The sequence below is a fragment of the Podarcis gaigeae genome (assembly GCF_964106915.1).
Source record: "Podarcis gaigeae genome assembly, chromosome: 2".
Taxonomy (NCBI): domain Eukaryota; kingdom Metazoa; phylum Chordata; class Lepidosauria; order Squamata; family Lacertidae; genus Podarcis; species Podarcis gaigeae.
This window is the reverse complement of record NC_139679.1, coordinates 27,907,541-27,924,345: the sequence shown is the minus strand read 5'-3', so window position 1 is coordinate 27,924,345 and position 16,805 is coordinate 27,907,541. Positions and strand designations below refer to the sequence as shown.

The following is a 16,805-nucleotide window of genomic DNA, read 5'->3' as shown; positions in this document are numbered from 1 at the left end:
ATCTATCTATCTATCTATCTATCTATCTATCTATCTATCTATCTATCTATCTATCTATCTATCTATCTATCTATCTATCTATCACGTTTAAATAACGAAGTATATAAACATTAACTGGAATGTGGCGAGAGAGGGAGGGACGGAGGGAGAGGAAAAACTACGACTCCCGTGATGCTCTCTGCCTCGTCTTGCCGCAGTCGAGCGAGCCTGAGGCTGTGGAGTATATAAAAGCAGGCATGGCTCGAGCCCGGGCAGTGTGAGGGAGGTGGGCAGGGCGCGCGTTTTCCTGGTGAGCGGCGAGAGTGCGTCTCCTCCGGAGCTGCTGCTTGGGCGGCGCTCGGCCGGCGGGGTCCGGCAGGAGGGGCTTGGCTAAGGCGCGGTTGGTCGAGGGACCTCTCGGCGCCTCCTCGATGCGAGGCGAGCCGCTCCGGGATCCCGCGAGCTGGCTGCTTCTTCCAGCCTCTCTCTCTCCCGGGTGCCTGGATGCGCTGGGAGCTGCTCTCGCTCTTTTGGGGCTGGCCCGGAGAGAGACAGAGATCGCGCGCCTCGCCGGGCACAAATGCGGGGGATCGTGCGCATTTCTCGGCTGGCTGCTGCAGGTCGGCAGAGTGTCTGCAAAGGGTGGCGTGCGGGTTATTATGGCCCCCACGACCTGAACTCATCTTCCCCGTTGGACAAGGAAGGACCCCGCTGCGTTGGATTTATGCCTCTAGGATGTTCAAGCATCGCCCTTCCGGGAGGAGGGCATCTGCTGGAGAGGAGGGAAGATGCTGGCAAGAACACCTGGGAGAACCTGGCCCCTTGGTCTCCCTCGGGCCTGGATTATTGTGGTACCTCTGCCTCGCAACGATGGTTTTTGCGCACCCCGGTTAGGCTTGGACACCTTTGCCTGACGCAAAATCCGGTGCGTTTTGGAGCTGATCTGCTTGGTGCCCTCTCCGTCCCCGCCTTCATATTTGGAATATAATTCTTGCTGCGCTTTTCGCAGTAGCCTATCTCCACATGGGGGATGCCCTCCAGGTAAGTTTCCTGCTTGCCCTCGATTGCTTTGGATTCTCTGGGAAGCGGTGGCGTGAAGATGAGGGGCAGCTGGTGCTCTTCGTCTTGGCATCTCGGCTCCAACGTGGATGATGGAGCGCTTTCTGTTGTTACTGGTTTTTAAACAGTTCTGCCAGTGATTGTTTTACACGCACCACCAATGTGTATGGATGTACGTGATGCTCTTAAGGAGACATCGCCAAACTGGGAATAATAAGCGGGCGAATCCCCAGCGCTGTGATGAGGGTGAGCGTAAAAATCAGTCCCCTTTCTCTCCCTATCGCGTTCCGGGAAGTTTCGCTTTATTATCGCTTTGCATTCAGGGCCCGTTACTTGAAGGCTTGTATTAGCGAGGGAACAGCGCCTACCCACCGCAGGGAAGCTCCAGGCAGCCCGCAACCCGGTGAGATGGAGCCGCGAATGGATACAGACGAGCCTTGCGCGCGGCGCCCTGACTGCTGCAATTCCGGGGTGTTTTGCTTGGGGGTGTCGAGAAAAAGCGGCGAGGCGAGCGAGTCATGTAGGAAATGGCATCTGGGCAGAGGAAGTGCATTATGTGCCTGGCGGTGGGTGTGAGGATGAAACGCACCTGTCTTTGAGGAAAGCCCTGTACAATGTGTGTGGCTTATCCGTGCACATATTTCAAAAGTGTTCATCTAATTTTTTTTTTTTGGGGGGGGTGAAGAACCTTGCATAATATTTCCTTCTTTCCTTCTTCCTTATTTTTCAAAAATAAGATCTAATAAAAAGCATGCATGTTGTTGGAACGGTCATGTCCTGTTATGCAGGCGAGCGAGCCCAGTGGCTTGATCACAAAGCCTTGCAGTTCTTCTATAGATGCACACATGCAATGCTTTGTCTGCTTGTTCCCCCAACACAAGTTTTGGTTGTGCCTCCTTTCCCAACATTGGTTTTCCCCCCCAGTCTCCTGTGCCTCTTTATTTTGTCCCTGGGGACACAGGTGCTGTTAACCTTGCTCTGTAACTTAATACTGAGTCCTTCATCTGTGTAAATGGGCTCTAATGGTTTGCTTTAGGCTTCTGTCTTCTATATAATCAGCTTTTGTTTTCATTAGGGTAGCCAATATGCTCCTTCTTTTTCTTCCTTCCTGGGTGCCTCTCTGATCTCGGGAGTTTCTTCCCACTAGGACATATTTCATGCACCCTCTAGCCAGGGTGTGCAAAGCTAGAATTCCCTCCTCAGCCTTCCTCTATGTTTCAGTGACTCACCTGCCCAAGAGGCAGAGGCAGTTTATCTTGTTCGCTGACAGCACTACTAGCTCCATGGTGAGGTTTGCCGACCCCTGCGCTTGTACTGGGGATGCTACGCACTGCCTCACCACCGCAATCTTTTTATAGAGCTCTTGTGGGAACTGGTGCAATCTTGTCGCCCATGAATCTTATTTATGGCAAGAATGCCTTAAACCACATTTCTTAGCTTGACAAGGATCTTGGATCGAATGTCTATTTTGCACTGCTTCCCTTCCTTTCACCATCACTTGTGCCTGTTCTTGCTTCTGGGAGCACATTAGCGAAACTTGATTTGAATGATCTTATAGGAGCCATTTGCTCCCAAGGCAGCGCCAAATGTCCGTTAGATATGCATAAACATGTTTTAGTCTCTTGCAATGGCCTGAATGCATTTCCATCCTCTCAGATTTTTTTACGTTTGTCGTCTCCCAAGACAGAGCATTTATGTTTTCAGTGGTGGTGGAGAAGTCAGTAGAGCTGACTGGCAGGAAGGTCATAGGAGGTTAGATACAAGGAAGAATATCCAAATCATTCAAGATAGATAGATTAGTGCATGGTTTTCTTTGTATGGCAGACAGCTCATCCAACTCTCAAAGCTCACATGTCTGAGATTTCAGCCTCTGCAGGAATGCACTCATTTGGGAAGTGTGTAGACTACCTTGAAGGAAAGGTGGTGTAGAAATGTAAAAAATAAAAGGGTCTGTGTTGTCAGTGTAATCTTTTAGGCAGTTCCAGCATGATAGTTTCCTTTCCATCACTGTACTAATTTTTTTTGGGGGGGGGATTGGAATATCATTTCTTGTATTTCAACTGCAACCTTATAGTGAAAATGAATGAGGCTCATGTTCCTACACAAATACTAGAGCAATGAAAATCAGCGTTAAGGAAACTGTAGAATCCTCTCTGTGTGTTTCATCAGGAGGGAGATGAAACTTCTGGCTGAGCGATGATTGTTTTTGCCTGGGCATAGGGATTTGGGCAAGCTGACATCATTTTTTTAAAAAATGGGATCCAGTGGTGACACTGGAACTTGCACATTGTTGCAGTTTGTGTGATGTGACCACAACCATTAGCTTGTTGTGTTAAACACAACAACAAAATTCTATGTTTGAGCAGAAGCATACAGCAGAAGCATTTGGTCTAACTCTGAATATACATTCATTCAGATGCATATTCTAATAAATATGCATTCATTCAGATGTATATTGCAGTAAAGGTTTATCATCCATACATGGTTCTGTAGCAGCAATATCAAACACACACACACACACACACACACACACGGGTTTATAGGTGCAATCTTTCTCATGGGAATTCGAGTGGTGCTATCAGTTTTATTTCCTTCTTGTCTGTGAATTGCATTCATTCTGACATTGTAGAAGCCTTTCTGCATGTGTGTGCATGCTCATAACCTCACGTCAACTCTTGGTGAAATATATTATCTGCTTTCTTATTTTGCTTCTGTAAATAAAGGCTACACCCCTCTGGTCCTGTGTTGGACAATTACAAAGGGATCGGGGCAAATCCTTTTCTAAAACAGCTAGCATAAAATATGTTCTGGAAATGACGCATGAGATAACTCTGCAATAAGCAAGAAGCGAATCTTCTGCACTTTAGCCTGGGTGCTGTGCTTAATCTCTCCTCTTTTCAAATGGGTGTATCATACAAACTATGGTGTTATGCTTTAGCAACCATCACTTGGGTTCAGCAACATTTCTGGACAGTAGTATCTTGCTATCCCACCAGCCTGGAGTAGTTTTAAGAATGGTAATCAATAGCCCTGTGAGCACTTGGGAGAATATACCCCAAGGAGTGCTGTTTTTCTAGAAAAAGAGGTGCTGGCACTCACAATGAACACCCTCCTTGTTCTCTTATAAGGGCAATGACTCCCACCTGAGAGGTGCCGGAAGTGAGTTCAGGTGAGTTCCAGCTGAAAAAAAAGCCTTGCCCCCCCAAATGAATATTCAGGTAACTAGAGAAAATAAAGAAAGCCAAAAAACAAAAAACAAACCCCACAACACTTTCTCTCCATTTATTTTTGTTGCTATTGCTCATTTTCTTCCCTAATGTAGCCCTCACAATGCAAGCTTTGTTCTAGTTCCATTCATCTCCTTGCCACCCCAATTCAGCCTACAAATGTGTGTAACTAGAAGGACACCCTTCCATAGCTGCCCCATGTCTCACATCTTTGACAAACTGCCTGTTAGCCTGCAAATAGCCTATGCTGTGCCAGCACGCTGAAGGTGTAGTGCCGAGAGGTGAGTGAGGCAAACCATCCACACCGCAGCTGATGCAATATGCAGTGCTGTTGGTCATAGAATCGTAGGGTTGGTAAGGAATGTTGGAAATGTAAAGAAAAGGAAGGGAATTTTTATCACATGTGGTGGAAGTGCAGTAAGGTAAAAGCTTGCTGGGACAGTGGTACCTCGGGTTACAGACGCTTCAGGTTACAGACTCCACTAACTCAGAAATAGTGCCTGGGGTTAAGAACTTTGTTTCAGGATAAGAACAGAAATCGTGCTCCGGCGGCGCGGCGGGAGCAGGAGGCCCCATTAGCTGAAGTGGTGCTTCAGGTTAAGAACAGTTTCAGGTTAAGTACGGAATGAATTAAGTACCGTATTTTTCGCTCTATAAGACGTACTTAACTCGAGGTACCACTGTAATGCGTTAAAGATAATATAGAAAAGTACATTTGTTAAAAAACCAGAAGCATTTTTATTGTGGATAATAGGTGAGGAAATGCTGAAGAAAGACCAAAGGCTGTTCAGGTATGCAACAACAGCAGCAAGGACTTTATTAGCTCAAAAATGGAAGCAACAGGAGTTCCCAGCGATTCAAGAGTGGCAAATGAAGATGATTGAATATGCAGAGTTGGCAGAGTTGACCGCGAAAATCTGAAAGCAGCAGGTTCAAACATTCAAAAAAGACTGGAGTAAATTGATATGACATTTGAAGGAGAATTGTAAACATTTAACAACACTAGCAGGACTGACTTAAGAAACTTGTAATGTTGAGGTTATGTACTTTTTGACATATTTATTTAAAATTTGATAATTGAGATGGATATAATGTATACAGGAAAAAATAGAAATACTGTGAAATAGAAATAATTTGGGTAACCATGAGGTGGGAGGGAGGGATGTCGATAGCTCTTTTGAGCAAATAACAAGGCGAAAAATATAAAAGTACTGTAATAATAGATAATGAAAAATTCAATAAATATAATTGGGGGGGAAATAGAACTGTAGAGTCATCTAGTCCATCACCCCTGCAGTGCAGGAATCTTTTTGCCCAGTGGAGGCCTTGAACCCACAACCCTGAGATTAAGTGTCATGCTCTACCAGTTGAGCTATCCCAGAAGAAGAAGATGAAGAAGAAGAAGAGGAGGAGTAGTAGTTTGGGTTTGATATCCCGCTTTATCACTACCCAAAGGAGTCTCAAAGCAGCTAACAATCTCCTTTCCCTTCCTCCCCCACAACAAACACTCTGTGAGGTGAATGGAGCTGAGAGACTTCAGGGAAGTGTGACTAGCCCAAGGTCACCCAGCAGCTGCATGTGGAGGAGCGGGGAAGCGAACCTGGTTCACCAGATTACGAGTCTACCGCTCTTAACCACTATACCACACTGACTCAGAAGAAGAGGGATTAATGTCCTTAACTCATGTCATGTGTACAAAGCCTCTGTCCGCTTGGGGCAAGACCTGACTAACATTCCACGCTCTTCTTGAGCCAGAAATGGCTGTTCCAGAAGCTATTCAAGAGCCTTGCCCTAACCAGCTTCTTAAAATATATCCCCTTAACAATATTTGCAGAAATGGAAATGAGCAATTTCGGCATTTGGTTAAGTATATCTCGTGTAAATTGCACATGAAGCTGCAAATGGTTCATTAGCATTTCATAGATCTGTTTGGGGTTTGCTTACATAGATTTGAAAACCAAACATGTTGACATTGTCATGGGAAAGTTGTACAGCCTTTCTTAACTCTGTTTAGGAAAACTTGTTATGGGTGAAGCAGCTGAAGAGATAAAAAGTAAGCAAAGCAATGTTTGTTAAGCAAACTTTCATACAAAGAGGGAGCTTCTGAGTTATGTGGTGCTTTTAATCGCAAAACTCATCAGATATCCTTGGTTGATTTTGGGTGTCTCTTTGATGCACAGCGCAATGTAACGTAGTAAAATCCTTGGCCCTTGTTTCCTGTTGTGAAGAAATTGACTTTTTAATGTGTCCAATTGTGTTGAGTTAAAGGAAATACAGAAAAGCTATTGGGAGGATCTTGTTTTTATCTGTGAAAGTTTTGGGTCTTTGGAGCTACTTCAAACACTGTTTCCTATACAAAAGGCACTTTTGATAATCACATTCACACAACGAAACAGAGCTGTGTCCTCATTGTGAGAAAGCTGCAAATGTTCTCTAGATAGGAAGCTATCTAAAACTTGTTCTAAAATACAGGCATTCTAGGGTGTTGCCTCTTCATGGGCTTCTGGAAGAAATCTGTGCAAAGGGATTCCTAACACTGTAAGTGACAAACTGCAGTACAAGGAGAAATGTTAGACCTGCAGTGTGAATTATATAGATAAACGAAGTCAAGGAGTACCATCATGTATAGCTGCTCAGCAGAATTGTGGAAGAGTGGACGATCTTTGTGTCTTTTTCCCAATTTGCCTTTGGGATTCTAGAACAGGGATGATCAAAGTTGTGCAGTTTTATTTTATTTTACTAGATCTGTGAGATTCATAAGGCAGGTTTCTGGAATTTAAGGATCCTGAGCCCAGGGATTTGCTCTGAGCACTAGAACTTGATTTGAACTCACTGGCCTTCCACACAAAATTTTGTTGCTGTTGTTGACAAACAAGTGGGAGCCAAACCCTTGCCCACCTTCTTCAGATCATCCAGAGACCTTCTGCCCATCCAATCTCAAACACCACAGTATAGCTGCCGTTCTTGACTTTTATCCATAGTGCTGATTTGGGGGGGGGGGGGGCTTCCTGAGGAGTTGGCTTCTGATTCCATATGTCTGGGATGGGGAAAATGTGGCCATCCAGATCTTGCTGGACTACAGATCCCAGCATCCTTTGTCGTGGGTTTCCCATGCTTCACATCTGTAGTGCATTGGTTAGGCTAGTGCTGTCATTGCCACTATCTGTCACAGGCACATAATGTTGGAGTGAAGCATTTTAGCTAAGCAGTGCTGAAAACAAATGCTGTGTTTTAAACAACATCCACAACTTGCTCCTGCTGATTCTTGCTCCTTTCTCTTTCTTTTAAACCCTGTTTGCACTATACATTCAAAGCAGTATCATACTTTGGATGCTGAGAGTTGTTTGGAGACCCCATTCCCTTCACAGAGCTACAAAACCAGAGTGGTTTAATAGTCAACTCCTCTCCCAGGGAACTATGGAAATTGTAGCTCTGTGAGCGCAAGAGGGCTCTTCTTGTTAGCCTTGGTCTAGAGTAGACCAACCTAGCCAGGTGCCTTAGAAAGTACCTCCTTGGCCTGGCTATGGATTGGGAAGAAGGCAGTTGATTGGCAGGGGAAGTTACTTTCTGGCAGGTTCCAGGCCTAATACAGATGGATGCCAACATCATCTCCCTTTCTGTACAGTATGTCTCTTGTAAAGACATGAACACCTTTGGAAGGGTGTGAAGACATCTCCTTCCTATCAATGCCCCCTGGTGTGTACAAAAGCAGAAAGCAGGCTGATGTGAACAGCTGAGGAGGAAGAGATATGAAATTCAGGTGGGGGAAACACCTTCACTGTGCTGTGATGTGAACACACCCTTTTCTCCTGCCATAAAAGGTGCTTGCTGTGGATTGCGACCTGTATTCCATACTGCCTCCCTGATGCTCTGGCCATAATATCGTACTGGTAATCCCGCATGGGGGATGAGAAGGGGAGAACGAGTCCCTGACTTTGAGTTTGTGCATCGCTGCCAGTTTGCTCCATTCTCCAAATCCACTCCTCAATCACGTAAATTAATTAATTTTAGCATAAGACATTAGATATTTGGCGAGTTCCTTGTACTGGGTTTTACTCATAGAAGACCCATTGACATTAATGTGAATCATTAAAATTAAAACTTAGTTGAATGCCACCCATTATATTCCTTTTATTTTATACACCCTTTTATATTCCTTTTATTTTATACACCCTTTTATTTTTAAAGAAACAGCCAAAGGGGGTGGGGAGGCTTATGCACTTTGTGTGTGGTCTAAATTTTAGAAAAGAAATGAAACTTTCAGAATAATTTGGTGAGAGTTTCATCCATGCATGGAAGCAGGTTCCCCATGCAGGTGTATTGTGATCTACCTTTGGACCTTGCTTGAATTGTCTGGATGCTGCTGCTTATGCCCCTGGGGTTGTAGGATTCTTAGCAGCTTTTAGCCAAAGCATCAATTGACTAAAATCAGATGACTACTGTAATTCAATTTGTAAGTTAATAAAGTCATGGATCCAAAGGGGGGTGGGGGTGGGAAAAATTGTATAACATAGTAAGAGGAATGGGCAACTAGAGGAAGTGGAGAAACAGACAATCACAGCACACTGGTTCTGTTCCAGTATTCAGTTGTCAGATTCTGAGGAAATGCATAGCTCAGTGTTTTTCAACCACTGTTCCGCGGCACACTAGTGTGCCGCGAGATGTTGCCTGGTGTGCCGTGGGAAAAATTGAAAAATTTGAAAGATTTTAGAATAAAGTATTTTATAATTTTTCATATTTCTGTTTACTTACTATTTCATAATAAAGTAGTTATAAAATACTTTGTGTTTATTTGATTCCTATTCAAGAGAATTACTTTATATATAGTCAATATAGGCACAGAGTTAATTTTTTTAACATTTTCTAATGGTGGTGTGCCTCGTGATTTTTTTTCATGAAACAAGTGTGCCTTTGCCCAAAAAAGGTTGACAAACACTGGCATAGCTTGTTCACAGTAATTCCCCCATCACTGAATGTGTTCTGACAATAGACAGAATTAGCTGGAATACAAACTGTTTTTCCCTTTTCCCCAGTGGCTAAATTTGCCACCTGTGACAGCTGGTATATTTTGTACCACGATAAAGGTTTTATCATCCAGCTTTGGCAATCTCTCTTAGACCTGAACTTCACATTCCATTGCAATGTTTTCACTGTGCTTTCAGATGTACACATAGAAGCTTTAAACATTCATCATTCAATGTGTTTCTTTAGAAAAGCATAGTTGTCCTTGTTTGGTTTCTTTCTCAAGTCTGGGACAAGCAAAGGTACCTTTTAATTGTGAAGGAACAGTGGTGTTCATGGGAAGTGTTCACAATAGCCCTCTTTCTCATTCTTGCTTGACTTAAATCTGGTATGAGAATTTGTGGGCTGCAATGTCCATCATCCCTGATCTGTGGCCATGCTGGCTGAATCTGATGGGAGTTGGACTCCAAAAACATCTGGAGGGGAACCCCCCCCCCCACTCTAGTCCCTGCATTACACTGTCCCTCAATATACACTCATCTTTCTGGCAGGTTAATTTTTAATTGTCAAGATTTCATATCACATTTATCAATGTACTATATGGCCATGCACTCTGTAACTTCTAAACAAAGTTGATCAACTTCCCTAGTAGCTAGAAGTGAGGGGTGACCTCTTGACTGCCTCCTGGCATGTCCTGAACTGTGCATCTTTTGAGTGCACTGTTCAAGATACCTGATGATGGCTCATTCCTGAAAAGTATAATCTCTCCAGTTATCTTTTGAGTTCCCTTTACTCACCTGTTAGGGTTACTTCAGATCACACACCTATAAGCTTGCTTGGGTAGCCTTTGACATCAATTGTCGGTACTATATGGTAAGAACTGTCTCTCATATTTGTGATTAAGTGCATGTAATTCACAGAATCATAGAATTGTAGAGTTGGAAGGGACCCTGAGGATCATCTAGTGCAACCCCTTGCAATGCAGGAATATGCATCCTCATATGGGCATTGAACCCACAACCTTGGCATTATCAACACCACGCTCTAATCAACTGAGCTATCCAGTCGGCTATTATTATTGAATATTTCTGAATAATTTGTGTTGGCCTTCTCAAGTAAAAATATGTGGACTATGATACATCTAATCTAAGTAGGTGGAAACCTGTTGCCCTCCAGATGTTGCTGGACTACAACTCCCATCATCCTGGACCATCAAGTCATGCTGGCTGAGGCTTATGGGAGTTGTAGTCCAATAGCAACTGAAGGCGCACATCGATTCACCATCCTTGCTGTAACCTAGTGTTTCCCAAACTTGGGTCTCCAGCTGTTTTTGGACTACAGTTCCCATCATCCCTGACCACTGGTCCTGCTAGCTAGGGATGATGGGAGTTGTAGTTCAAAAACAGCTGGGGACCCAAGTTTGGGAAATCGTTCTCTAACCTGTTGGACAACTAGTTTATGTAGGCTGCTACTTCATAAAAGTGAACGCCAGTATTTAGAGGAGCTTGAGCTGGAATTTATAGTCAAATCTCAGTTTAAGTTTAGGTGCAGATCATGGTTCAAAGGGGCCTAGACAGTGTACTCCTAAATCTCAATCCTTGCCATAACTTAGTCAGTTTCCAGTGGCATTCACTGTGCCAATCACCAGTATACTGCCACAGGACAGAATGTGTTCAGTAATGGTTGGGTTTTTGTTTTGTTTTTTACAAAAAAAATACTGTACTGGCCCAAGAAATGTTGTTGCTTGAAGTGGAGTCCAAATGTCAACACTTTGAAACATCACCCTGTACCATTCAAGCAGCAGTTCTTGCCTTCATCTATTCTCCTCTATCACATTCAAAGGTAGCAGTCTTGTGCACACTTACCTGGGAGTAGAACTTATTTTTTGAGCCGATCAGCACAGGATTTTGCTGTATATTTCTTCACGCCATCTCTCCCCCTGAAAGTTGCCAAAGTCGCTTGCCAGATGTCGGCGGGACTCCAGCTCTCATCAGCCCCCACCCAACGTGGCCAAAGGTCAGGGATGATGAGGGCTGGAGTCTAGCAACATGTGGAGGCCCAAAGGTTAGACACCCCTGATTTCAGAGGGAACTTTGCTACACAATAGGCCTATTCTGGCATTATACTAATGGATGAAACCAATGGAGGAGGGGAGCTGTGCCAGCTAGCTCCACCCTGGTGCTGTGTAGACAACACCTGCAGTAAGAGAGAGGGAGCTTCATGCATACAGTTCTGCAGGTTTGTGTGTGTCTGAATAGCTTCAGTGTGATCTAGAACTTGAATGTACCTGAATGTGGTACTAAGTCAATGTGTGCACCATTAGGGGAACAGCTCCACCTTACCTGTCTTGATATAGTATTATTGTTATTGTTATTATTATTATTATTAATTAAAATTGATATACTGCCCCTCATCCAAGGATCTCATGGAGGTTTACAACATTAAAATACAGGGGGAAAGCACAAAATAAACAGTTAAACAAAAGCAAAAAAAAAAAAAAAACATTCAAAAGACCATAGAATATTCATCAGCCAAAGGCCTGGTTGAAAAGGGACATTTCTATAATTATTATTATTTTCTTGCTGCCCTTTGAAGCAGAGAATCCCCTTAGTTCCAGTGAGGGCTCAGAAGAGCAAAGTAGGAACATGCCCTATACCAAAATCAGTCCATTGATCAGTTACTGAGCTAGATGGGCCAATGGACACTGGTGGAGGAATGGGGGGCGGGGGGAGTGCCCCGCCCCTGGCACCATCGGGGAGGGGGGGTACCATCATGGCTGCCCCCCTGACGCATGCTGCGCACCCTCCAACCGCGCCGGTGCCACACCTCCACGGGCGGTGTGCCACGCCGCTGCAGGCAGTGAGCCACACCCCAGGACATGCATCACGCCCCCCAAATGTACGCCATGCCCCCGTGGGCGATTTGCCATGCTCCCCGGGATGCGCACCAGCCACGCCCCTGCCTGCTCTCTGCCACTGACAATGGATGAACTAACTGGCGTCAATCTCCAGGCTAGGAGGATAGGGCTTATATGTCCCACTTACCCTTTGTAGGAACATTTGGGTGGGATGTAGGAGAAGCTGCAACATCAGTCAGTAGAGCATGAGACTCTCGAACTCATGTTGGGCAAAAGATTGCTGCATTGCAGGAGCTTGGATTTGATGAACCCCAGTGGTTCATTCCAGAACTTTCCTATCATTGTAATGCTGTGTTTGTGTGTGAAAGAGAGTGATGGTAACAGATTTAGCTGTTGGGAACTAGATATACTAGGTTAAGCTTTTTTCTCTGTGGAAGCAGGGACCATCCCAAACTGGAGAAACTTACTTCCAACTGGGAGTCCAAGCCATCTCTTCTTCAAATTCGTACGTAATCTAGGGAAACTAAGTGCCTTCTTCAGCTGAAAGGGTTGTGGGGTCCACCTGTCTTGTTTTAGCATTGGAGGACAATATTTGATTAGCCCACAGCTGGAAGTGGGATTATTTCTCTGTTAACATTTTCCCAGAGCCCTCTCAGCCAGCTTCTTATAGATTTCAAGTAGGCTCGGTTTTTAAAGAAAGTAGTTTTTTCTGGACACACAAACAGAGGGGCTGGGTGGGGAGGATGGTAGAAAACTCTCTGCTTAGAGTCATGAATGAAACTCTTTCTTTTCCACCTACTCCCCCCCCCCCCCCCGCCACCGGCCACCCGAACCTCATTTAATGCTTCCTAAAAATGTATGGTGAGGGGAGGCCCCTTTTATAACTTATTCAATTGTTCCTTAAAGAAAAGGAGGAGAAATCCTTCTACAAGGAGGGGAATGTGTTCCCCCACTCCCAGTCAGCATTTGGTGTATTTTAAGGCCTTGCTCTATTGTAAGTCCAGGACAGAGACCCTTCTGTGAGGGCTGGTTGGGATCTCTTCACCAGATTCCCCCCTCCCGCCTCATCTCAACAAGCCCCCATTCTCTTCTGAAGAGGGTCCCTCTGTCTAACGCCAAGTAACTCTTAGGGGAGCATTTATCCTCGGGCACTTTCCTCACAAAGCTCACTGGAGTGTCAAATAAACTCGTTCAGACCTGCAAAAGAGAGGACAGAGGGTGCCGGTGGCTGGGGGTGGGGGGCGGGGGGGGGGAGGAAGAGAGGGGAAGGGAGAGAAACACACACAAAACCCCCTTTATTTTCACCCCTGCAGGGAAACAAATACAGACTTTGTGCTGGAGAGTAGCAATCTTAACAAAACAGAGTAGTGTGTGTACTAATATCCCAATAATGGAATGGTTGGTTACGCTCCCCTGTACGATAGCAGTGGATAAATTTGTCGGACAAGCCATAAATCAAGACTTCTTTCTTTGTGTAGCTTGTTGGCAAGGCTGAGCAAAGATTGCGGCTGCCACCACAGAGGTGGCTTGTGTGTATGTGAATTGAGTGTTATCTGTTTTATTTGGGGAAGAGGGAGCTGGAAAATGACTTGTAGCTTTAGCGTGTCTTTTCTTTCCCTCCTAGCCCCCGGCAACCCCACCCAAAACCCCTCAAAATTCGCCGTCTACCTTTTTATACTGAAGTATGCTATATGGTGGGACGCGGGTGGCACTGTGGGTTAAACCACACCGCCTAGGACATGCCGATCAGAAGGTCAGCGGTTTGAATCCCCGCGACGGGCTGAGCTCCTTTTGCTTGGTCCCTGCTCCTGCCAACCTAGCAGTTCAAAAGCACATCAAAGTGCAAGTAGATAAATAGGTACCGCTCCGGCGGGAAGGTAAACAGTGTTTCTGTGTGCTGCTCTGGTTCGCCAGAAGCGGCTTAGTCATGCTGGCCACATGCTGTACGCCGGCTCCCTCGGCCAATAAAGCGAGATGTGCGCCGCAACCCCAGAGTCGGCCACGACTGGACCTAATGGTCAGGGGTCCCTTTACCTTTATGCTATGTGGTGATTGATAGGAATACAGTGGCACCTCAGGTTAAGTACTTAATTTGTTCTGGAGGTCCGTTCTTAACCTGAAACTGTTCTTAACCTGAAGCATCACTTTAGCTAATGGGGCCTCCTGCTGCTGCCGCGCCATCGGAGCCTGATTTCTGTTCTCATCCTGAAACAAAGTTCTTAACCTGAAGCACTATTTCTGGGTTAGCGGAGTCTGTAACCTGAAGCATATGTAACCTGAAGCGTATGTAACCTGAGGTACCACTGTACTTCCTTGGGTTGCTATATATCTTCCTTGGGTTGCTTTATATGTAAAGTATTGCACTTGGGCAAAAAAAATGAGAGGCACAAATACAAGATGGGTGACACCTGGCTTGAGAGCAGTACATGTGAAAAGGAGCTAGGAGTCTTGGTTGACCACAAACTTGACATGAGCCAACAGTGTGACGTGGCAGTTTAAAAAGCCAATGCAATTCTGGGCTGCATCAATAGGAGTATAGCATCTAGATCAAGGGAAGTAATAGTGATACTGTATTCTGCTCTGGTCAGACCTCACCTGGAGTACTGTGTCCAGTTCTGGGCACCACAGTTCAAGAAGGACACTGACAAACTGGAACGTGTCCAGAGGAGGGCAACCAAAATGGTCGAAGGCCTGGAAACGATGCCTTATGAGGAACGGCTAAGGGAGCTGGGCATGTTTAGCCTGGAGAAGAGGAGGTTAAGGGGTGATATGATAGCCATGTTCAAATATATAGATGAGGGAGAAAGGTTGTTTTCTGCTGCTCCAGAGAAGCGGACACGGAGCAATGGATCCAAACTACAAGAAAGAAGATTCCACCTAAACATTAGGAAGAACTTCCTGACAGTAAGAGCTGTTCGACAGTGGAATTTGCTGCCAAGGAGTGTGGTGGAGTCTCCTTCTTTGGAGGTCTTTAAGCAGAGGCTTGACAACCATATGTCAGGAGTGCTCTGATGGTGTTTCCTGCTTGGCAGGGGGTTGGACTCGATGGCCCTTGTGGTCTCTTCCAACTCTATGATTCTATGATTCTAACCATTTTGTACTGGTAGCAATACGCAGAACTGTAGCATGCTAGATTTTGGCTGTCTGTGGGTTGGTTTGTCAGGGCATGTTTATTGCTTGATAGCAGCACTGAGTGATAAGGTGCATGTGTGAATGAATTGTCCCACATCCAATACCACATGCATGCATTGATTCTTCTCAGCAGAGCCATCCACGAACACAGTGCTGCCACATACCCAGTGTTCATTGTTAAGTGAACTGACCTACCTCAGATTGCCAGACTACCTCAGAAGGTGGTTAGACTCTCCTTCCCTACCTGCAAGGGATTCTTTAGCTGTGATTCCTGCATTACAGGGAGTTGGTCTAGATGACCCTTGGGATCCCTCCAAGTCTGTAATTCTGTGGTACTGTGACCTAGGGTCAATCTCCTTCGGAAAGACTAGGGATGAGGAAAGAAAGGGACGCTTCATGGCAGAGAAACTTGTCCAATGAGCCCAGTAAAAAGGTAAACGTAAACTTAAAAGACCCCTGGATGGTTAAGTCCAGTCAAAGGCAACTACAGTGGTGCCTCGGGTTACAGACACTTTAGGTTACAGATTCCGCTAACCCAGAAATAGTACCTCGGGTTAAGAACTTTGCTTCAGGATGAGAACAGAAATTGTGCGGCAGCAGCAGGTGGCCCCATTAGCTAAAGTGGTACCGCAGGTTAAGAACAGTTTCAGGTTAAGAACGGACCTCCAGAACGAATTAAGTTCTTAACCCGAGGTACCACTGTATGGAGTGTGGCACTCATGTCGCTTTTCAGGCTGAGGGAGCCAGCGTTTGTCCACAGACAGCTTTCCGGGTCATGACTAAACCGCTTCTGGCGCAACGGAACAGTGACGTAAACCAGAGCGCACGGAAATGCCGTTTACCTTCTCGCCGCAGCAGTACCTTATTTATCTACTTGTACCGGTGTGCTTTCGAACTGCTAGGTTGGCAGGAGCTGAGACAGAGCAACGGAACTGCTGACCTTCCGATTGGCAAGCCCAAGAGGCTCAGTGGTTTAGACCACAGCGCCACCTGCATCTAGTAACACTCATTGAAGCACACTCAAGTCATGCCTGTCTTTAGGCCTTAAAATCCTCAAGTCACCCCTCATTTCTCACGGCCCCAAGAGGGCTACCTGAAGTGGACAGCAGGTGGATGAGCTCCAGTGTGAGCCAGATGGAAAAACTGAGTGCTGGCAGCTTTTACAAAGCCTGGCTGAGATGATCTGAGACTGTTCCCTGCTATTCCCAAAGCAGAAACATCTGCTGCAGCCAATGTTGGCATGTTTTACTTGTGCAATGGGAGGAGTGGCTGTTGCCTTTTTAAAAAAAAGTCTGCTGGGGAAGAATGACAGAAACTCTCACTGGAGAAAAGCAAATGTCCCTTCTTCCCTTGTTTCTCTAGGGCTTTGATTCCTGAAATGTGGTACCTTTCCCAAAGGCTAACACTGCCTAGCAATAGGGAATTAGGGAGAGTTGTAGGACAGGAACTAATGGCAGTGGTACATTTTGAAGTGCAGAAGCCTCGCTTTAGCCACACACCCATGGATGTTGTTAAAACAGCAACTGCATCTCCACCTACCCATGAGCCACTGTACTTCATACCTAGTTAATAGGGTCAGCTTGACAGTC

The 16,805-nt window shown here is 45.4% G+C and overlaps 1 long non-coding RNA gene across 1 annotated transcript in view; it reads left to right on the top strand.

Moving 5' to 3' along the window:
- The first annotated feature begins 249 nt into the window (after nt 1-249).
- Nucleotides 250-16,805, top strand: part of LOC310839293 — a 107,422-nt gene continuing 90,866 nt past the window's right edge. Inside the window, exon 1 of the long non-coding RNA XR_014561399.1 lies at nt 250-1,020. This is a non-coding gene — a long non-coding RNA (uncharacterized lncRNA). The remainder of the gene's footprint in view (nt 1,021-16,805) is intronic.